The 24,727-nt window shown below is 39.3% G+C and overlaps 1 long non-coding RNA gene across 1 annotated transcript in view; it reads right to left on the reverse strand.

Moving 5' to 3' along the window:
* Positions 1 to 241: 241 nt before the first annotated feature.
* LOC142818274 (uncharacterized) overlaps positions 242 to 24,727 on the reverse strand; it is an 82,605-nt gene continuing 58,119 nt past the window's right edge. The window contains exon 3 of the long non-coding RNA XR_012895661.1: positions 242 to 878. This is a non-coding gene — a long non-coding RNA (uncharacterized LOC142818274). The remainder of the gene's footprint in view (positions 879 to 24,727) is intronic.

The raw sequence follows: 24,727 nt of genomic DNA on the forward strand, positions 1-24,727 counted from the left end.
AGTATGTATATTCATTTTCATAAGCCAATTTTCATAAAGCATGGTGGGGTGACAACGTTCACTACATTCGGCTCAGCTCAGAACATTGTACTGAACTGTCACTCTCTGAACCATAAAAAAACTACACTACAATTATCCAACACTAGAGATAAATAGGAAAGGTAACAGATTAGAATACTGCCATTTTTAATAAACATGGACAAAACTAGAATTTATGTATTGGATAAGAAAGGATTTGCAGTCTATGCTCATATTACGAAAAAGCAGTGGATGTATTTTACAGACAACTGCAATCTAGTGATTACAATAAATTAGAAAAGACTTATTACATTTTTTTAATTTCAGTGACTGGGTCCATCAGTGTTAACACTGAACATTATGTATTTTTTCCACTATAATAGCTTTATATTCAGCTAGAAGAGTTAAATCCACATTTCTTGTCACAAATTTGTCACACAAGTAGTAGGAGTAATTCCTTTCTTCCATATGTACTAGAATATCAAAAATGATCTTCCCGATCCACAACAAATGCTAACATTCAAAGATAGATGCTCCTGCCGCCCAGTTTTTACTAGTGCAAGTACCTTTTTTTATAAATAACCACTATCCATAATTTATAGCAATCTTTTCAGTTACAGAGTTTCTTGTTAATTATACATGGCTCTGAATTTTTAGTGGAATGTGAATACATTAAAAGGTTTCAAGGTGCTAAGTTTTAAATACAGAATATATGCATCTAAAGTCATTTATTCATATTGTATCATTGATAACTAGTACACAATAAGTATTAAAATAACTAAGATGGTTGCATTGCATTGTCCTACTTCCTGTGCACAAAACACGCTCCTCTACTCTTTTAAATCCCCTTTAAGGTAGACCTGAAAATGTGAAAAAATAGATGTTAAATAAGCAAGTAAAGACAAGTTTTTTCTTCATAAACCTTCTTTTCTATAAAACGTTAAAAATTCACTTCTCATCTATCTTGAAGACCCTACAGCACCTGGAAAAGTTTGGAAGTTATGTTGTTGCAAGAGATTTTAAGCTAAGTAATGGCATGGGGAAGGAATTTTTACTCAGACTATTTACAGCTTTTTGTGTCAGCATTCATGTAACTCCAATGCCTAACACACACTTGGGCTAAACAAAATCTCTGCTGAGAGCAACCCCACCTTCAGTTAAGGTGAGGGATCTCAAAATGCACTCTCAAACGTCAACAAAATCCTCCAGCAAGCCAGGGAACACTGGACTTTTTATTCCTGATAAAGAAAAAACAAACATAAGCCCCCTATTATGTGCCATTTATACTTTTTAAAAGTACAGAACTAAGGTTTAAAAAAAATTGTTTATCTCCTCAATACTCTGTCTGAGAAGCATTCATTTCCTAATCAGCACACTGAGGCTAGCCTACCTTCTTGTGCTTGAACTGTTCCATCCATATTTGATTTAGACTGTAAACATTTTTTCACATTGGGGAGAGAAATCACCACAAAAATTTAAGTGAATAAGGACTATTTACCAGTCAACAAATATTTATGTTAACAGAAGATTAATAAAAACACGAATGCATAGAATCCATAATCCTTATATGATCCAAAGCCCCGTGAAATCAAAGATAGTCTTTCCCCTGGATGAAATCCTGGCCCAACTGAAGTCAATTCTGCCAAAGAATTCAATACATTCATGGAGGATATGTCCATCAATGACTATTAATCAAGATAGTCTGGGTGTGATCCCATACTCCTGATATCCCTAAACTCTGGCTGTCAGAAGCTGGGACTGCACAAGCACTCGATATTTGCCCTGTTCTATCATTCATGTTGAAACATCCGACACAGTCCGCTATCAGAAGATAGGATACTGGGCTATATGGTCTGTCCTAGTATGGCCATTCTTCTGTTCTTATGACTTCAATGGTGTTCTGTTTTATCGGTCAATGACTTCAACAGATTTTTGATCAGAACCATGTGCCTAGTTGTTGGAACATATATGTTCAAGATTACAGTAAGTGCTTTTAGTTATGCCTGCACACCTACATCCGTAAAACAATCTTCTAATTTGATTTGGAATCCTGCAGCGTTGTTTCCCATCATGGCTTTTAAATCTATTACTGGATTGGCCAATTTATAACAGCTCATTAAGATTCCCTTATGGACACACACAATTTCTAAAATAACATTTGCTCAATTATCTGTCCATAATTACACTAGATACAATTTTCCCTTGTCCTGCAAACAACCTATTACAAACCCCTGAGAGAGGAGAACACTGTGCAAGATACGTACCATATAAACTTGAGAAAATAATTGAGATCTTTCATCATTTGGAAATGCTTATATTCTGAAAAGCACTGCATGCATTAATGGTACTTTATAATACATATTAAATTACTCTATCAATGGAATCATGTTCTTAAAATGCACACCACAGTTATATAGTTAATATTTTTAGTGTGATAACCTTCCAAATGTAAAGTGAGGCAGATTTTATAGAAACCAATCAGGAATGTGGTACATGAGCAATGCACTTGTGATTATTTATCTTTGCAACATGAGAAGAAGTCAACAAGTAAACAAACGCTAATGTTGCATTAATTAGATGATAGCATCTAATACATTGCATAGGATCTCATCTAGAATCTAAAGCAAACTGTGAGCAAAGGCATGCACATTTGAAAAAAGCTTGTCTAGGTTGGTCTAGTTTCCATGAATGCAACCATCTTGGAATGTTAAGACGGGTTTGTTTTCAACTGAGAGTTGTGTTATGAGGTTTCATTTTGTTATTCAGTATTCTGGAGTTTACCATATAAGACTAGCATGCCCATAGAACTATATTCAGTTGCAGGTTGGAACTCCCTGGCTTGGCACCCTTTTGACCTGACTGGTACCAAACAAGGGAGTTTGCCAGACCAAGTGAGGCCTGGAGAAAGAAAGGGTGGCACCAGCCTCCTCACTAGGCTTCTCTCCCCAGCCACCATTGCCATTGGATGTTGCCAGATCTGTCGGACCACGGATGTTGCCAGACCAGAGTGTCCTGGACCACAGAGGTTCAACCTGTACTTGACATGTTTAATGGAATCTGTTCAGTTTTACCACTGCAAGTTATTAATGCCATTTGGTGTAACAATGTTTTGAACAGTGATTACTACCAAGTTACTGTGTGTATATTATATATTTGGGGTGTCTTTCAAAGCTGACTACAACTGATGGAAAGTTACATCATTTACTTCAGTAGACTTTGGATTAGACAAAAGCTACTTTCTAAACTTAATTGTTCTCATTTTAAATAGGAACTTTTTAAAAGTGAGTTTCTCTTCCTGATGTAGCAGATCTAGAAAATGGGTCTTCAGAACTCCATCAGTATGGTAGTTAATCAAACTATACATTTACAGATATCAGAGTTGGGCAGTATCTATGGAGGTAAGCCATCCAAACCAGCCATGGAACTATGCATTTTTCCCCCTGTATTATAGTCTAGAGCTGTGGTTCTCAACTGGTGGTCCATGGTGACTTCAGTGGTCTACAGGAACATTGTCCAGAGTCACACGGCGTGAGCAGGCGCCGCCATTAGGCTGTTTTACGCCATATTCACAAGCACGCAGTATGTCATCCATAGCGTCACCTACGAAGCAACCGCATTGTGTTGCCAGTAACTTCCGTCTGAGGCTGCCGCCATCATGCTAAGTGGTTACTGTGTCATTCATCCTGTGCTACCTGTGCTGTTTTACAGGTGTGGTGTAGTTTGTTTATAACAACAACAACAGGAAGAAGTGTCAAGCACAAGTATTCGGAGGACAACATCAAATTCGGCTTCACTTGTCAAGAAAAAGAAGGCATGTATTTGCCACAATGTGTTATTTGTTTCAAAGTCTCGGGGAAAGACTCAATGAAGCCGGCTAAGCTGAAACTCCATCTTGAAAAGTGTCACCCCAACTTGTTACAAAAGGATGAAGATTATTTTGAGTGGCGGTTATCAGGTCTGAAATGGCAGCGCCTCGACAAGTGCATTCTATAATAAGACAAGCAATGCAGTGCGCGCTTCCTACATTGTTGTATACAAAGTTGCACAGGCCAAGAAGCCTCATACCATTGTTGAGTAACTTGTGTTCCCCTGTGCAAAAGAGATGGTGTGGTTTGTTCTTGGCGAGGAAGCAGCAAGGAAGCTAAATGATATCTCTGTCTCTAACGACACAGTATCGAGACGGATAAATGAGATATCACAGAACATCAGTGAACAAGTTGTGGATGAAATAAAGTCTTCATTGTTTGCCATACAATTGTATGAATTGACCGACGTCACATTGTGCTCTCAGCTATTGGTGTTTGCACGATACATGGTTGAGGGAGGCTTCAAAGATGAGTTTCTTTTTGTAAGACTCTTGATACCACCACAAAGACTCAGGATGTGATGGAAATTGTTAACAATTTATTTGAAGTACATAGTCTGGATTGGGTAAATCTAGTGGGCGTCACCACTGATGGTGCACCAGCCATGCTGGGTTCAAGATTGGGCTTCCAAACGCTGGTGAAACAGCACGCTTCAGTGATAACCGGAGTTCATTGCTTCATTCATAAGGAAGCTCTGGCATCAAAAACATTGCCTGATCAACTGAATGCCATTTTCAAAGGGTTGGTGAAAGTGGTGAATAACATCAAATCATCGGCTCTGAACACCAGGCTGTTCAAAAGATTTGGCTGGACATGGGTTCCGACTTTGATGTGTTGCTGTTCTACACTTCTGTATTGTGGTTGTCAGCAGGGAATGTACTCAGAGTTTTTCAATTGAGAGAGGAGTTGGATTTATTTCTTCAGGCTCAAGGGAAAGAGGAATTCCGAAATGTGCTGATGCAGTCAAATTTAGAACTTGCGTATCTTGTCGATATTTTTAGAATCTTGAACAAACTGAATCTTCAGCTGCAAGGGAAAGGTGCAAATCTGTTCTCTAACCAAAGCATCATCAAGGCTTTTCTTGACAAATTGGAACTCTGGATCGTAAGAGTAAAAGGCAATAATTTGGTTCCATTTCCATATGTGGATGCAATGCTTAGGGAAAAAGAAGCCATTCGGACACAAATTCTCAATCATTTACGGAAGCTACGAGACGAATTCCAACGATACTTTCTGGAGGTGGACAGGACAAGGGATGGATTATCTTTCATCAGGAATCCATTTATAACAGATGGTAATAGTGTTCCAGAGCATCTGCAGGAGGAATTCTTGGATCTGAAAAATGATTTTGCAGCTTAAGACGTGTACCAGCAGTCTACCATAGAGAAATTTTGGGCCAGCATGACCGGTAGTTACCCAAATCTGCCAGCACATACAGACAGATTTCTTTTGCCATTTGCATCAACTTATGTGAGAGAGACTGGATTTTCGTGTCTGTTGCACATTAAATCCAAACAGAGGAATCGGCTTGCAGTGGAAAGCGATATTCATTGTATAATATCAAGTACCACTCCAAACATTGAAAAGCTTATCAGTGAGAAGAGAATCCCAAAATCTGTTAGTAAATAAATTTCAAACCAAAATGTTCGTTGTATGCTCTTTTTTATCATGTCTCAAAAAAGGTGGTCCATGAAAATTTTTTGATTGGATTTTTTGGTGCTCCGTGGACTGAAGCGAGTTGAGAACCACTGGTCTAGAGTTAGTCTAGTTTAGTACTTAAATGTTTTTAAAATGTTCCAGGCGATGAGAAAAATATTCCAATCTTCTCTAACTTACTTTTCAGTAAATTTTCGTGATACTCAGGATTTTTCTTTTTTTTAATTTAATGATAGAATTCTGGGTTCTATTCTTCTGTACCATTACCCTTCAGAAATTCCTACATCATTAGGGCTCAACATACTAGCACTCAGGCAAACAACATGTGTTAAATTCCTTTATTTAAATATTTCCATGCCTAGCCTTAGGGAAAGGCAAGCAAGCAGTTGCCTTGGGCCCAACACCTTCAGGGCCCTGCACTGCCTGGAGCCCACCTGCCCGGCTGCTCACTCACTGCTCTGGCTGGGAGCTGCCCCGCCAGTCGGGGCAGTCAACCACAACATGCCACCTTAGGCCCTGCAAACTCTTTTGGCCAGACCTGAATATTTCTTCTTGTATCATCTCTGACTTCATTTTTACCACTTCTCTGAGAACTCTCCCAGTTTATCTGTATGTGTAGCAATAAGGTGACCAGTGATTAATGCAGTATGCCAGGTGCAGTTTTACCAGCCAGAGGAAGAGGGATGCTTCTGCACAATCAGTCCAAAATCAGTGGCTTTTTGTTGTTGCAACCTTACACTGAGAATATATATTTAAAATGTAGTTCTCCATCACCCTTAGATCTCTTCTGGCGTAACTGATTTTCAGGTTTCCTTCTCCCAATGTACATCTGTATTTATGCTGCTTTTTCACTAGATGTATTAGCTTGAATTGTTCCAAGCTACATTTCATTTTGTAATTTCTCTGACTTCCTTTACGCTTCCCTCTACTCCTTTGACTATTTTTTCCTGAACTCCATAGTGTTTTCAACACTTCCCAATTTATTTCCTTCAGTGAATGTTACTAGTCATCAGGGAAAATGATAAATAAGACCAGGCATAAACATTTTGCAGTCCTCCTCTCGGCACCTCTACCATCATTAACATTTTCCAACACAAATGCTATTCCCCAAAGAATTTCTTTCCAAAACAATACTCCTCAGAAATGACAAAATCAGGGAGGTAAAACAGGTCAATTCAAAGGAAAATGAAGGACAAAAAATGCTTGTTCAAATCTATGAGCCACCCTGGTACCTTCCCCAAAAACTGCTTAAATAATATCTTGATTATCTACGTACTGAATTTATTGTACTCTATCCTACATAATGTTAAAAAGTACTAAAAATACCAAACAGTATAACATTTGAAGTTTCATGGTCTACAACATCTTCAGAATAATTACTATCTTTAATATGAGATGGGCAAAGTAGACTTCACAATGACCAAAACATTCAGCTGCAAGATATTAGAATTGACTACTGTGCTTCTCGGTTACTGGAATGAGGCAATGAATTCAACCAATTTTCAAGTGAAAGAGAATTGTTTATGCTACTCCTGCTGATGAAGCTTATCTAGGCAATATGTTAGATAACAGCTCTTGTCTTTTGAAGAAATAAAATTAAAGTTGTCATTCTCACTGCAAAACACTTTTCACTTCAGTGATGTTGCAGATTGCACAAAGGCATTCAATTATTTCAGAGCCAGAGTAGTGTAAACCAAAAGAATAACGCTCCTGAGTTCCCAGGACAAGAGTTCTGTCAGCCCAGGATTCTGAATCTCTGGCTTAATAATGTAACACTATTAGAAAATATTTTCTTGTCCCTTACAGCTGTCCAGCTAAAGATCTTTGAAACTATTTTTTCTTGACAAATTAAAGAAAAATCTGTTGTGATATTAACCCTGTTATTAGGTGGTGAAGTATTTAATTCCAGATTATAAATTGAGCATGAAATTGTCAATGAACTGCACTAAAACAGCAAAGGTTTTCTTACATTACATTATGATTGTCCACTCCCCACATTTTACACACACACAAACATACACTATTTCCATCTTTTATATATGCATTTACTTCAATGCTATAGTGATCAATGCCTCTGATATATGCTATGTAATGTCTCCGTGTGTACGTAAATGTAAGAATCAGGGTTTGGAGTCCTACATTTTCAGTGTGTCAGTGAGGTTTCTGCCAGTGTTTCAGTATCAATCTCATGTCAGAGAGAAGTTTCAAATTGCACTAGCCTGAATTTAGACTCAATGCTTGTCAATTCCATATTCACTTTTACACACATACACACGCACACACAGACACACACCATAGAGACAGGCACGTACGCACACATTCAAACATGCATAGATATTCCACACAAAAAAAACCACATTGAAAGTACATTTTTCAGACTAAGCAAATCACGTAATGGCTAAGGCCACAGAGGTATGCTCCCATGTCGTATGGAAGCAACGGATCTTGTTTGTACCAGGGAGACTATGTTGATTTTTTTTACTGTATGTAAAAAACATCTACATTAAAATATATTCAAGTTAGAATGCTTGACATTCCATCAGCATTGAAGCAGATTATACAACTTTATATCCTCTGAAGTGTATGCACAAAACAGTCTTTAATAAGACGATCACAGGCATTTCCTCCAATCCCCACATTCAGTGTATCTGTGAACGGTAAATGCCGGGGTTCTTCAGCCCTGGATCTCAATCCACTGCTTCTCTCTCTCTCCTTTCCCCTCCTTCCTTTCCCCTCCAATGTGCTTTGGCCAGACACAGCAAGAGCTGGTGAGTAGGATGCATTTTGCTTGTGCGATCTTGGTCTTACAGCTCAGTGCAACTGTTTGAGATTATGTAAGAGGCTCAGTGGGACATGGGGGGCAGGGAGAATTCCGGTGCCGCCTCACAAGAGTTAGAATTTTCAGGAAAACATGGTCAACCATATAACAAATTCTATTTTATAGGTGCAAACACTGATTATATGAGACTTTCGAATTGGTCATATCTCAATGGAGTTTTGATGGAGGCAGCAAAAGGTACTTCTGTCGTCAGGACTACTACCCCTAACAAATTTTAATTTCCTATTCCAAATTCCCAAGGTGCTAGAATTGGATTTTTTTAAGTCTGTTTTTATTTTCATTTAACAAAACCAAATTTCCCTATTTTAAGTTATTCTAAAAAATGACAGAACCCAGTTTTACCCCCCTCTGCACAGTGACCTCTTCCTCCACAACTAAGTACTGAATTAAATGTCTGCAACTACTAGTTTTGACAAAAAATCTGATAAAGACATGTGAGTTCTATTAATGCTTATTTTCATTTAAGTTGTGGAGCATTGTGAAAGCTCCAGAAAAATGCAAAGAAGAAAGTGCTGTACCAATTTTCTAAGTGAGTTAACATGATGACCCCGGTAATTATAGGACTGTCAGCCTGACATCAATCCCAGGCAAAATAATGGAGCAGCTGCTACAGGACTTGATTAATAAAAATTAAAGATAATGTAATTAATGCTATTAATCAATATGGGTTTATGAAAAACAGAGCCTCTCAAATTATCTTGATTATTTTAATGAGATTAAAAGTTTGGTTCATAAGGGTAATAATGTTGATACAATATACTTAGATTTCTGTAAGATGTTCATCTTGATACTACTCAAAATTTTGATTAGAAAACAGAATGATAGGAAATTAACATGGCACATATTGAAGAGATTAAAAACTGGCTAACTGATCAATCTCAAAATGTAATTATAAATGGGGACTTGTCATCAAATGAGTATGCTTCCAGTGGGGTCTTGCAGGGATTGGTTCTTGGCCCTCTGCTATTTAACATTTTTTACCAATGACCAGAAAAAAAACAAAATAATCACTGATAAAGCTGACAGATAAAAAAATTAGAGGGAACAGTACATAATGAAAAGGACATGTCAGCGATACAGAGAGATTGGGATCACTTTGGTAATCTCGGTTCATGTAAATAAATAATGTAAAATATGTACATATAGAAGCAAATAACTTAGGCTGTAATTTAGAAGATGGGGTACTTCCTCCTGGGAAGCAGTGATTTCAAGAAAACTGAGGTCTATGGTGCATAATCAGCTGAACAGGAGCTTCTAATGTTATGCCGTAGCCAAAAGAGTTAATGCAGTCCTGGGGTGCATAAACAGGGGAATCTCCAGAAGCAGTAGCGAGGTTATTTCACCTCTGTATTTGGCACTGGTATGACTGGAGCTGTATGTATGCAGTTCTCATGTACCCAGTTCAAGAAGGAAAACGACAAACTGGAGAAGTTTCAGAGAAGAGACGTGAGAATGAGTAAAAGGACTAGAAAACCAGTCTTACAGCGATTGAGCAAAGAACTCAAATCTATTTAGCTTAATAAAAAGAAGGTTAGGGAATACTGTGATCACAGACTGTATGAGGAACAAATGCTTAATAAAGGGCTCTTCAGTCTTGCAGAGAAAGGTGTAACAATCCATTGACTAGAAGTTGAAGCTAGACATATTCAGACTAGAAATAAGACATACATTTTTGACAGCGAGGGTAATTAACCATTCAAACAGTTCACCAGTCTTCCTTCTACCCTCCATATTGCTTTCCCTGAAAGCCACCTTATAATACACCTTTCACTTGATCTCTTGTGCCAAAATTAACATTCTATTTAAGTATTTCTAAATTCCCTTTTTCTCGTGCTTCTTTTGGATAATAGCTCCAGTTATACTATAAGTAATCCACAGAATGTTGATATTCTGAGTACATCTGACCCATTACTTCATAGTTTTCTATTAGTCAGGCAAGATCTAGATGCAATTACACTGTTTTCAATTCTCTGTATGCTAACAATTAAATTAGGTCTCATTAATAATAATAAAGAAATACTGAGCAAAGATGCACTAAGACCACAGCTTAAAGGATAAAAGAATATTAACTTTCTCCATTACTACATAATAGACATTCTCAACCTAATTTGTTCTACCCACAGATTTAAATATATGGCACATCTGCATTACTACCCCATACTGAAAAAACAGAAGGTGCTATTAATATTCTATTGTTAATCTGTAGTATGCATGACACATGCACTCTAGAAAGTATGAACTCCCTTTAAATATATGTTTGAAGGTGAATTTTATGTTTCTTACAAATACTGGATTTTTAGTAGTAGAATCTGCCCTCACCAAAATCAAACTTTTTTAAAAGAAGTTTGTTCTGCAGAAAAACTATCATCAATCCTAAATGAGCCCACAACCTAACAAATATTGACAGTATGCTGGAATTATATAACATTCATCTCCAAATTATATTGCATAACTCAGTCAAAAAGCAGAACAGTGCTAATATTGGCAAGTAGGAAGATGTAGTTCTCTTATCTTTGGCTTCTAATGTAATAGTTCTATATCACTTCTAAGAAAGATACAGAAAACAAACTGACATTTTTTCATCCTTTTAATTATCCAGTAAGAGGTATTGAGCCCTGAAATCAGACACTAAATTCTTATGTTTGCGCCCAATGCCTTTTTCATATCGATCTTGTGACTTGTCTGTGGACTCTATTTTCTTCTCCAAAGTCCTTGGAGAAGTTTTGGGCTGTCCAAGTAAACTTGAATCTAAAGCCATTCAGCTGACATTTATCCATGTCATGCACATTTTGCAATAAGCAGTTTTCATGATTTCCATAGGAACACTATCTGAAGTTCATGGATGTTCAGGGGTTCCCCTTTTCTAATTAGTTTATTCTAAGCAAGCAGCTTCTGTAGCTGAAATTTTTTACCTAATTGCTGGGAAGCTTCCAGCTGGCATTGAAATCATCTACAGAATGGATGGAAAGCTGTTTAAATCTTAGCAGGCTGAAAGCTAAGAGCAAGATTTCCACCACATCTATCGTGGAACTGATAATGCAGTTTTTGCCCTTTCTGATAAAGATCTTCAAACTATCTTGAACGTGTTTGCTGATGCTTATGCATGTCTGTGTCTCACACTCAACATCAAGAAGACCAAGGTGCCCCATTAGCCCATTAGCCCCATTAGCCCTTTAGCCCATTAGCCAGAAAGGACACTCTCTAAATGACTTAGCCACCTGCATTCTGCTACAAAGACCTTTTACATCTGCACTTGAAAGGGAATCCTCTGAACTGTCATTCATGTTAAAATTTGACACTTGCCAACAAGGACTTAACAAGTCTTTGAACTTTCTCACCCATTACCAAGACAGTTTCCCCAATTATCACCTGTAATACCATTAACTCACAAACATCCCACTCTCCCTACCTTTAATATCAGCAATTCACAGACACTTACCTTCCTTCCTCCCCCTTCCCACCCCCCCGCATCCCCGTTCTGTTCTGCAATGTGATTTGTCCTTTTCATATTTGTTCATTTTTTTTAATTGTATCCTTTGGTATATATGGTTGTGACTACTTTCTTCCACTATTTGATCTGAGGAAGTGGGTCTGGCCCACGAAAGCTCATCATCTAATAAACCATCTTGTTAGTCTTTAAAGTGCTACATTGTCCTGCATTTTGCTTCAACTACCCCAGACTAACACGGCTACATTTCTGTCACCATTAGCCCTCTCCAAATGAGTTACCATATGCCTCATCTATTAAAAATCAATAGAGAAACACTGGAGAATGTTGATCATTTTGTCTACCTGTAGAAATCCAACATTGTCTGAGCTGTGCCAGTGTAGCCTTTGCTTGTTTATGGCACAGGGTTTTTGAAGATCACAACATTCAAACAGAGATCAAACTTCTTGTCTATCAAGCTGCAGCTCTCCCAACACTATTGTATGGGTCTGAAACCCGGACAACCTACTGATATCACTTGAAAGTCTTTAAGAAGTATTACCAATGCTGCCTCCGTAAGATCTTGAAGATCAAGTGTGAAGACAAGCACACTAACATTAGTGTTCTGGAAGAAGTAAAGACTACCAGTATCAAGGCAATGATCATCTGTCAGCAACTTCATTGGACTGGTCACATTGTTCCGATGCCAGACCATCACCTCCCAAAACTGGCCCTGCTTTCTCAGCTGAAAGAAGGATAGCATAACGTGGGAGGACAATGGAAGTGTTATAAGGACTTGCTAAAGGATAACTTAAAGAAATGAAACATTGACATTGACACTTGGGAGACACACGCCTAGGATCGCTCAAAGTGGAGAGAAGTCCTATGCAATGGCTCCCTGCATTTTGAATTTGCCCGTTGACCAGCTGATGAGAAGAAGAGGTACAAGAGGAAGGGGAAACTGGCTTCTAGTCATGGTCAACAGCCTCTCGCTGTACCTGGAAACATGTATCCACATTGTAATAGAACTTAGGATTCAAAGATCGGCCTTATCAGTCACATATAGGTGTACAACTCCCATGGAAGATGATCATATTCAGCAACAAGTGATCACACATTATCATTCTAAACCAGGGCTACTCAACTTTGGAAGCCCCGGGGACCACAATGATACCCATAGCACATGCCGAGGACCGCAACTTAAGCAGAGTTGCAAATATATGCAAATAGCTTCTTTGATACTGACAGGCATGAATACAAAGATTAAGGAAAGACTACACTACACACAGACCCCATTTAAGTCAGTTCTGCTGATTTTAATAAAATGCAATATTTACCCGATTTCCACCCATATAACAGTACTTTTAATGAGCAATGACAGTCCAGGAATTTAACTACTAAAACACGTCAACAGAAGACCATTATATTGACTACTTTTTTGTTTTGGCTTCACAATTTTAACAAATCAAACAAAGACTGCCAATACAATATTTACTTAAATATAAGTACAATCAATGTGAAATTAAAGGCACTGAGCAGAGAAGTGGTGTGGCTAGAAATGGCACTCAGAAATCCTGCTTCCCAGAATCCCTTCCTTTCCCCTGCCTGCCCCACCAAGCACCAGCTCCCACAGTCTTCACAGAGCAGACGCTGGAACTCCCAAATCTAACCATCAGATCCACTTCCCACCTCCAGGAAAGGAAAGAAGTCAGAAGTTTTAACACCCAGTTCCCTGTTCTATCCTAGTGCCCCTGCCCTCTCCCAGAACCAGGAACCCTCCAGCTCTCCCATTCCAATCCAATGCCCCTTCCCTCTCCCAGAGCCAGGTACCCCCCAAGCTCCACTGTTCTAACCCAATGCACCCATCCATCTCCCAAAGCCAGGGACCCTCCAGTCCTCCTGCTCCTACCCAATGCCCATCCTCTCCACTAGAACCAGTTATCCCCAGCCTCCCTGCTCTAACTCAATGCCCTTTCCCTCCCACAGGGGACATAAATCTAGTGGGGCAGAGGGGAACACCCTGGGTCTCACCAGAACAACGTGCTTTTCCCTCCAGGCACTGAGGCCCGTGTTCAGGGTGGCTGTGAATAGTCCAGGTTTGCAGCTTTGAACATTCCATTGAAGGCACATGCCACTGCCCTCTCCCCAATCCTCTTTGGGTGGGAAAAAATCCCAGACAATTTTTACCTTTTAAAAAACCTGTCCGGAAGGCAATTTAACATGTAAAAATCAGGACATGTCCAGGAAAAACCGGACGTATGGTAATCCTAGCCAACCCCCAGCACAGACCTCTCTCATCCCAGCCTCACTGCCTGGCTCTGCCACCACCTTGCTGCCTCACTGCCCAGCTCTGCCGCTGCCCAGCCACGTGCCTGTTGCCACCCCGGCAATTCCTGCGCATGTATCAACATGGCCTGGCTCAGGGAGGCACTGCCACTGTGGCAGATGTGGTAGGCATGCTCTGCCGCACCTTTTGCAGCTCCCTCACACACGGCCTGGCTCAAAGCCACACTGCTCGGTGCGTGGATCAGCACTGCTGCTGGAGCCCCAGCAATGAGGCAGGCAGGTGGCTCGGGAATCAGCTCAAGGCTCCGCAGGTCACATGCACCCCACGGGCCGCGTGTTGAGTGGCCCTGTTCTAAGCAAAGGCTTCTGTATCTGAAAGGACACGGCCTTACCTCTAAGGTGCCCTCTCCTGCCCAGATGAAGAATTGCAAGGGATTTTCTCTAACTGCTTTATTATCACTGATGATGCAATTTTCAACAGGCCATTTTTACCCTTTTCTCAATATTAAGGTACCTGTTTTTCCTTTCACTGGCTTTTGGCAGGACATTTTGTGTCTTCATTCTCCTCTAATTTAAATACATTCTTTGTTCAAAACATCACCTTTGTCCTATGTAGCAGTAGCTGTAAGCAAAGTTAATAAATAAGATGACTAAGGCAACAATCATGTCAAAACTGGACCAAAGCCAGCCAAGTCAGAGTGAATATCACCCAAACTTATTCATTTAAAAGCTACCCTTACGTTGTATAATCATAAGGCTGGAAGAGACCTCAGGAGGTCATCGAGTCCAACCCCCTGGCCAAAGCAGGACCAACACTAACTAAATCATCCCAGCCATGGCTTTGTCAAGCTGTGATGTAAAAACCTCTAGGGATAGAAATTCTACCACCTCCCTAGGGAACCCATTTCAGTGCTTCACCACTCTCCTAATATCCAACCTAGACCTCCCCCACTGCAACTTAAGACCATTGCTCCTCATTCTGCCATCTGTCACTACTGAGAACAGTCTCTCTCCAGCCTTTTTGGAACCTCCCTTCAGGTTGTTACAGGCTACTATAAAATCCCCCTTCACTCTTCTCTTCTGCAGACCAAACCAGCCCAAATCTGTCAGCCTCTCCTCATAAGTCATATGCTCCAGCCCCCTAATCATTTTTGTTGCCCTCCACTGGACCCTCTCCAATGTGTCCACATCCTTTCTGTAACTGGGGGAGGTGGGGGAACAGAATTGGACACAATACTCCAGATGTGGCCTCACCAGTGCCAAATAAAGGGGAATAATCATTTCTCTAGGTCTGCAGGCAATGCTTCTCCTAATGCACCCTAATATGCCATTAGCCTTCTTGGCTACAAGGCCACACTGTTGATTTGTACCCAGTTTGTCACCCACTGTAATCCCCAGGTCCTTTTCTGCCAAAAATGGTAATGGCAATTACCAATATTCTCCCCTTGGAATTTTCAATTTATCTAAGGCTTCAGTCCATTAATTTAGGGAGCTGGGTTATATACTGTAGCAAATAAGTTGCTCTCTGTTTCAGTTGTCAAACGCCTAATATAAGTAGGCTTTTGCAACAACTTATAAGTAGTATTATGATCAATATAGCTTGCACAATTAATCATGTTTTAAAGCTAAATGCTATAATAAATGGTCTCCAATAAAATGCACTTATTCCTGTCAATTAACTGATTTCAAAACGTAGTTGATTGGCTTAGTAGCCTTATGAAATTATTCACCCATATGAAGATGATGAACTGAGGTTTGTTTCAAGTGAAACTATAAATGCAAGTTCAATTTTGTGACGGCTACTAAAATGAGGGGAGGGGGGACATCACAGCCTCATCACCGAACTTTGATTGGCTTTCAAAAGCCACAGTGATAAATTTACTTAGTTATTTTAATCTGTTTAATCGTTGTTTCAAATTCAGGGATAAACCAACTATTAGATTAATCAATTGGGCATCCTTTCCCTTCATAATCACATTTTGCCTGCTGTGAAACCACCCCACTAGTCAATTTCCTTCAAACTAGTTTAAAAGACTGTACTCAAAGAATAGTTATCAATGGTTTCATGTCAAATTGGGAGAATGTATCTAGTGGGATCCTGCAGAGGTCAATCCTGCATTCATGACTTGTGTAATGGAGTACAGAGTAGGCTTATCAAATCTGACACCAAGCTGGGAGGGGCTGTGAACATTTTGGAGGAGCGGTTTAAAATGTAAAATGATCTGGAATGGGTTACCTAGGGAGGTGGTGCAATCTCCATTCCAAGAGGTTTTTAAGTCCTGGCTGGGCTGATTAAGTTGGGAATAGTCCTGCTTTTAGCAGAGAGTTGGACTTGATGACCTCCTGAGGTCTCTTCCAGCCCTATGATTTTATGAATCTATGACCTTGACAGATTGGAGCATTGGTCTGAATTCAGCAATATGAAATTCAATTAAGATAACTGTAAAGTACTTACTGAGGAAGGAAAAAAATCAACTGCTTAACTATAAAATGGGGAATAACTGTATGGGTGCTAGAACCACCAAAATGGATGTGGGGAGATATAGTGGACCACAAAAAGAATGAGTCACCAATGTGATGCAGCTGCAAAAGGTTAATATCATTCTGTAGAGTATTAAGTGTTGCATGTAAACCACAGGGGGTAAATGTCCTACTATACTCAATACTGATGAGGTCCTAGATGGCGTGCTGTGTCCTGTTTTGGGCTCTACAATTTAGGAAGAATGGGGACAAACTGAAGAGAGTCCAGAGGACAACAACAAAAATAATAGGTTTAGAAAACCTGCAAAATGAGGAAAAGATTAAATAACCTGGACATATTTAGTATTGAGAAAAGACAACTAATGGGTAATCTGCTAACATCCCCCAATACATTAAGGACTGTTATAAAGAGGATGCTGTTCAACTGTTTTCCATGTCTACTGAAGGTAGCATAGCCTGATGCAAAGACTCCCATTTATCACTGTGAGGGCTGATGGGTTCTTGTTGCAAGATCAGGCCCCGATAAATTATTACAATTACTCTATGGTTGGGAACCCCGATATGCACAGGTGCAACACTCTCACTATCAGAGCTCTTTGATGTTTACTAATAAATAATTTATTTAGACATTTATTAAAGTTACACACACTGTCTCAGAAGGTATATAGAAATAACACAGAAAGGATATCTGGAAGTCCATACTTATATCATCCCTCGCAAAACAACCTGAAATGTTGGTCATTCTCTTCCTCATCACTGTCACCTTCCTCATTTCCACCAGGGGCTATCATTCTGGCCCCTCCAAAGGTCTTCCTTGTTTGTATTTCCTCCCTTTACCAATGCTAAATTGTCCTTTTCCTACAGGTTAGTATATGATTTCACCCCATCATCACATATGTCAGTTCGGTGCCATAGCACATTTGTGGTTGGATGTGCCATGCAGAACTTCCCAGAAGCTGTCATCAGCTCATGTTTTGTGGTTGGCTAATGCCATTATGGACAAAACTCCCCTTTTTATTCTATTTCCAGTTCCCCATAACTTGTAGGTTACTGAAATTTATCTATGCCAAAGTTCACAGGTCTCAAGCCTTCTGTTAACTGCTAAAGCCAATGTCTTACAAGATACAAACCTGCACATTCCTTGTGTTACTGCTGAATATAATAAAGCAGAATATATTGCAAAGCAGGGACTATAATAGAGGTAAGATGGCCGACTGGGCTACAATAAGGCAAGAACCAATGCACTTAATCTGCAGCAAGGGAGATTTAGGTTAGAAACTTTCCCCTAACTATCTATAAGGGTAGTGAAAAACAAACAGGCTTTCAAGGGAGGCCATAGAGTTCCCATTGTTGAAAGCTTTTAAAAACACATTGGGCAAACTGCTGCTAATGATGGACTAGGTTTACTTGGTCCTGAAACAGTCCAGGAGCCTGGACTTAATGCTTTCTCGAGAGCCCATCCTGCCCAGTATTTTGGTGATTCTATGATTTATCAGCACAGTTTAGAGCTTTTCACATAGCTGAAAAATTCCTTAAGTAAAAATATGGGGAATTAAAGTTTTGTTGGTCATCATTGTTCCCAGCATTTGATAGACACACAAATAGACTTAGCTGGGAATCAGTGTCTCAGAATCTCTCTCATGTAATTGCTAGTAAATTATAAGATAATATGACCAACTCAGCTAATGTTTTGTTTTCTATGCCAACAATACACATTGAAAAACATACATAGAGTACTGTTACTTTTCCAATTCAACACGTATGCACGTTTTATAAGATTTGTTTGGTGATTCTATGAAGTATCATCAGTCTTATGCTGTTGCTTGTGATAGGTTCGTAGATGATATAAAATGCTACTGGCAAGAATGATCATCAGGCTATTCTGGTAAAAAAGCATATTGCTACCAAGAATTTTTTTAATTTAATACATCTGTAGCTGTTAAATTACAAATATACTTGATTCATCCAAATATCTGATAGGCATAATCCATAACGTTCAGACAATGGCAACAGTAGTAACAATCAGTCTGAATTTGGATAGTTCTATCAGAAGAACAAATGCTGCATTCTCTTTTAGCCTCTGTCATAAATGTCATCCAGATAAGGGGGGAGGGGGGGAAGAGGGTTAAAACGTAAGTTAACTTTCACATAACAGTCAAATTCAGAGATGTGTAAAATGGCATAAAGTATGATTCCCCTAAATACTCATACCCAATTACCAATCAATATGTGAGTTACAGAAAGAACTTGCACTGGTGTAAACTTTCTAAACTGAGAAGCTGTAGGAAGGGGCAAGATGAAGTAGATCTTGGTTTATTTTTTAAACATTACACCGTTTTGCACACTCCTGTTAAAAGTTCCTGATTCCACTTTTCTGACCACTCCACATGTAGTTAGACTAACTCAGCCTCCTTTAGGCTGTGTCTAGACTGGCAAGTTTTTCCAGAAAATCAGCCGCTTTTCCGGAAAAACTTGCCAGCTGTCTACACTGGCCGCTTGAATTTCCGGAAAAGCACTGACGATCTCATGTAAGATCGGGTATGTCTACACTACCCTCCTAGTTCGAACTAGGAGTATAATGTAAGCATACCGCACTTGCTAATGAAGCCCGGGATTTGAATTTCCCGGGCTTCATTAGCATAAGCGGGGAGCCGCCATTTTTAAATCCCCGCTGCTTCGAACCCCGTGCAGCGCGGCTACACGGGGCTCGAACTAGGTAGTTCGGACTACGGTGCCTATTCCGAACTACCGGTACACCTCATTTCACGAGGAGTAACGGTAGTTCGGAATAGGAACCTAGTCCGAACTACCTAGTTCGAGCCCCGTGTAGCCGCGCTGCACGGGGTTCGAAGCAGCGGGGATTTAAAAATGGCGGCTCCCCGCTTATGCTAATGAAGCCCGGGAAATTCAAATCCCGGGCTTCATTAGCAAGTGCGGTATGCATACATTACCCTCCTAGTTCGAACTAGCGGGGTAGTGTAGACATACCCAAATAGACATGGGGGGGACTTGGCAGAAAATTTACATTATACCAACTAAAATTCTCGAGACTCACCTCTAAATTTGATCTACAGATACATGTTGAATTAATGGTTCTGAATTGAATGTTGGTTAAAGGCATAATCCCATGATACTGTATGAATACATTTGTCCACATACTCCTGGAAGCACCTCGTAGCTTGAGAAGCAAGTGAAAAATGTTCAGCTGACCTGTTATAATTTATTAATTCTGTATGTGAGCTGCTTATTGGAATAATTATGGTATGACTATATTGGGAAATTGGAATTTTACTATATGCATATGCTGGTTTAGTTTAATGTCAGGTGTCTGGGAAATAATCAGGAAGGCCAGATAAAAGTTTCTAAGGGGTAAGTGACAACTCCTGAGCCCTAACTATGAAGAACGTTCTTCCCTGGCTTCAGCTGAGTTAACTGACCTGCTTGCCAAGGCTGAGCGCCAAAATAAAAGTTGCAAACACTCACTCTAATTGAAGGTGAGGCAGTTGTTAGGAGCTGTTCAGGAAGACAGACAGACCCTGCTGGAAGATTTAAAATAAAGTTAAGCCTTCCTTCCATCCCAACATAAGACAAGACCTTTTAGGTAAGATAGAAATGCTTGTAGACCTTGCAGTGTTTTGAAATCTTTATCTTTTACATTATGTCTTATCACTACTGTAAAGATTAAACAATACTTCTATTTGAGAAAGTTTGTCCAGTCACATTATTCATTACTGGTCATGACTTCCAAAGGGAGGAAAGAAACCTGAATCCGGTCAGGCCTTTTGTAGTTAGCATAGCTGGTCCACAGATTAGGACCCCATCTAAGGGTGGGAACACCACAGATTCCACTGTAGAAAAGTTAAGACCATGAAGAGGTGTACATAGAGAGGCCAGAAAAGGGACAGAAGTGCAAATAGCCATGTAACCATGAAAAAGTGAAAAGGTGTTTAATGAACACTTTTTTTTAAGTGATGAGCTATTTTGGTTAGTGGTGACGAGCATATTTAAGGAAATAAAGAAAATTCACGTGCCAAACTTTACAATAAAATTACAATATTGTGAAAGAAACACAACATAATGAGGCACAATTAAGAATAAAATGTATTGTATAGTCTCCTAATCCTAGACCCACAAGCAAATTTTCTTAATCTTACAGTGCCCATTTGTGTTGTATCATAGGACCAATGGTTTATTTGAACTTGAACTAAGAAGAATGTGTTGCTTTTTACTAGTCACAATCTTCAAGTTCTTTTAATCTTGTGAATAATATACTTTTGCACTGCATTATAGTAATAAGTAGCTAAAATGATAGGCACATTTCTAATTAAAGTAGCCGTACTACAGCATCTTACAAACCATCCTATCTATTGCTGGCAATTGAATTGCAGTAGCCTTCCCTAAAGGTTTCTCCCAGATGATTGTTTTAGCCCATGTGGTATTCCCATAAAGTAGACAAGTGTGTCAAGCCACAGGACCAGTATGAACAAACTTTAAAAAAAAAAAAAAAAAAAAAAAACAGCTAGACTCTCAGAAAAAAAGCAGACTAGAAACAAATGGTTAAAATTAGGCATCACTTTTCAATTTGTCTCCTAGACTAAGTATTGCATTTTAAGTGGAGTCTGCATATAATGAAGCATTCCATATGCTTTATGAAAATATTATATGAGTGTCATAATTCAGATGTGCTCGATGCAAGATAGCTCAGGTTACATCATTGGAAAGGTTATGATGGACTGAATATATGAACCTCACATTTGTATGCATGAATCATTTCTGTAGATTAAATTAGGAATATTGACCTGTGAACCTATAATTTCATATCTGTAGCTTTGGATCGCACCCGTTGATGATGCTTTGGGTACAAAAATGAAAGAGGCTACAGTAGCTGATGTCCCATCAGCAAAAGACAGCTAACTGTAAAAGAGCTTAACATTCCTAGGAATATTGGGTTCATGAAGAATGGCTACAGGGACATGTGACTGTGTCACCTGATACTGGAAACAATCTTGAATTCTGTAATTTTCCATGAGAAACTGGGAAAGGGTAAAACTAAGGAACAAAGGACTCCAGCCTTATGCAAATCCTATTTAAGGGTGAGGGGTAAAGTAATCCAGGTCATCAGTTCTCCCCAGCTACTCCACCCAAGATGACATTTGGAAACAACTAAGACTGAACTGGGGGAAGGACTGAGCCTAAAAGTGTCTGGCCTATTCTCTTTGGTAATAAATCATGGGGAAGCAAGGAACCTGAACATATCTCTTTCAATTAAGAAAGAGGATGAATTACACTGAGTGTACACTGTATAGATCTCTATATAAAAGACAAGACAGATTTATTTAGGGCTCAGCCCCCCCAGAGGGGCTGTGTACTTGAGTGCTGGGAAAAACTATCACACCATACTGCATCCAGTCTGTCTGCAGCCTTGGAGGGTTTGACCTGTCCCGATGTCTCACTTGAAGTAGGCTGGATAGCTAGGCTCAGCAAGTCAGAGTTCCAGGGACCCCAGGCAGTCACAAGAAGCAGGTTCAGTGATGTCTCAGCACATCAGGTGACAGCCCCAAGAGGGTTATGACCCATTCCAGTGCAACAAAGTTTACTTAGTACTAAGTCATGCCAGGAGTTGTTACATCAAGCGATTTGGGAGAACAAACATTACAAACCAAAAAAATTGCTCTCTCTCTCTAATATAAAAACAGCCGGTACGCGTATTACAGAACCAAACTGCCACTGCTACTATGCAACTCTCAAACCAATGGCAGATTTGTTCAAAAGACAACATAAAAAAAAAATCAAAGCTTCCAGAAACTGCTTATTTGTTTGTAATAAAGGACAGCTCTTTTCTATCAATCATAAAATGTAACATGTGTTTCAAAAAACTCTTAAAGTCACAAAATACATACTTTTCTGTTGAAGGGCTTCTGGTATGCCAATTACTCTGAATGTTGTGATTAAATATTTACAAACTGAGCACACATCTCCAAGGCACCACAGAAAATCTGAGAGACATCCATCCCACTGGCATCTGCTGATAACTTTACAAATTGAATTCCAGGTTCTAAATGCAATGTGTGTTCTTCTTATTCATCTGTACATAGTATCCCCAAAATTAACTCCATATACCAAATGTGATTCAGAAAAAATTCCAGGTGAGTTGATTCTAATGAATTGCTGAATTGGAATTTTTCATTACCTTTACAATTATGGTACTTCAGCTGCTAAAACAGATTAGCGATGAGCAATGTCTAGTACAATTATGTTGTCATTAGGGAAGTAAAGAACTCAAAAACAAATTCAAATGTGCTAAACCCAAACAAGCTGATTTTTATATACACTATTTTTTTAAAAAAACAGATAGGTAACTGGACTAATTCTCCTCACAGTTACACAACCTACTGTAAACCAGGAGTGACTCCACTGAATTTAAACATTATACCAGGCAATGTCAGAGGAGTCTCGGCATTCCCTTTCTCATCCATAGGACATATCTGAAAATGTAATGGTCACATTTCAGAGTAACTGCATAAACATGAAACAAGAATAAAAACTAAGAATGTAAGGAAAGAGAGTAGATTGCATGTAAAAAACTAAATTATTCTAGGTAACTGTGCCCCAAATTTTGTTATCTTGGTTTTAGGAGCATCTCTACTTTAAGCAAATCCCCTTACTGAGAGTAAATCAAATGAAGGATTTGAAATCAAAAGGACAGTTTAGACAGTCTTCTTAAAATCAGTTATTTAATGAACTGGTCTGAAATATATATTCAGGTAAAAATTGAATTTTGTCCTTTATTGTGCTATTTTTCTATGCTCCAATAAAATACATCCCTTCTTTCAGCAGTTCAAACAACTGAAATCCCAAGTACCCTCTGTAATATGATGGTTTCTGGGGGGACCACTGAGGGAGTCAAATGAGAGCAAATTGCTTAGAAAGAGCTATTTATAATCCAAATCTGGGGATTCTTCACAGTAAGGCACCAAACCAGTCAAAGAGCACTTTGGCTGCCACACTGGCCAGCAAGAAGTCACATAAGCAACCCCCTAGACACTCCATCTTTTCCTGTGCCACAATCAGTACCGCACCTTACTCAGATGAGAAATTATGAAAATCGGTCTCATCAAATCCAAACTGATTTTTCCAATCCCAAAAATGACCAGCCATATTCCCAGGTCAATTTATATCCTACATCTTACCCAAAAGAGCACACTATGCCAATCATTTAGAATCTAATATCTAAAAGGTTTATTAATAAAAGAAAGAAAAGGTGCCGAGTAGAATTGTTAAAGGAAACAAAAGTACATACACCAAAACACAAAGTTCCTGGTGCAGGCTCTTGATAGAGATGGAACAAACTGCTATCTTAAAAGACTCTGAAATACCGCTTTTGGTTGGATAAGTCATCAGTCCTTTAGGGCCCTTTGTTCATAGCAAAGATGCTTCTGAAGTGATGAGCTGGAATGAAGACAAATGGAGGAGCCTCCCGGATCCTTCTTATAATCTTACCCATGTGGAGAGAATTCTATTGTTCTCTGTGTGAAGGTACCTCACAAAATGGAGTTTGTCACATGAGCAAGTCACCTGCTCATGTCCCTTTTAGGTAAACAGCCATGGCTTACCTGCTTGACTGCAAAATTCCTCAGATGTATATTGGCAACACTTAGGGTGCTTCTACACAGCAGGGCTTAACTTGAAATAAGCTATGCAAATTGAGCTATGTCAATTGTGTAGCTTATTTAAAAATTGGGAATGTCTACAGAGCACTTATTTCGAAATAGAGTACTTTTCCTCCTACTTCCTTAACTCCTCGTACAATGAGGGTTACAGGAGTCGGAGTAAGAAGTCCTCCAGATTGACAGTATTTTGAAATAACTGCCTGCTGCGTAGACATGGACTAAGTTATTTCAAAATAATGTTGCTGTGTAGATGTACCCTTAAGGTGCACTGTCAAAGAAGTGTTCTGTTCACTCGAGTAGCCACCCTTCACAATAGGTGAGTGATGTCTATTGCTCTGTCTCAGAAGCAAAAACTTGAAATACCAGTACATAGTCAATATTCATAACTTCACAAAGGTATGTGAATAGCATAAACAGAATCGACAAAGCACACACTTTCAACAGACACCTCACTTGGTCCCTTTTGTACAAAATTTGGGACAAA

The sequence above is a fragment of the Pelodiscus sinensis genome, chromosome 14 (assembly GCF_049634645.1).
Source record: "Pelodiscus sinensis isolate JC-2024 chromosome 14, ASM4963464v1, whole genome shotgun sequence".
NCBI classification, from domain to species: Eukaryota; Metazoa; Chordata; order Testudines; family Trionychidae; genus Pelodiscus; species Pelodiscus sinensis.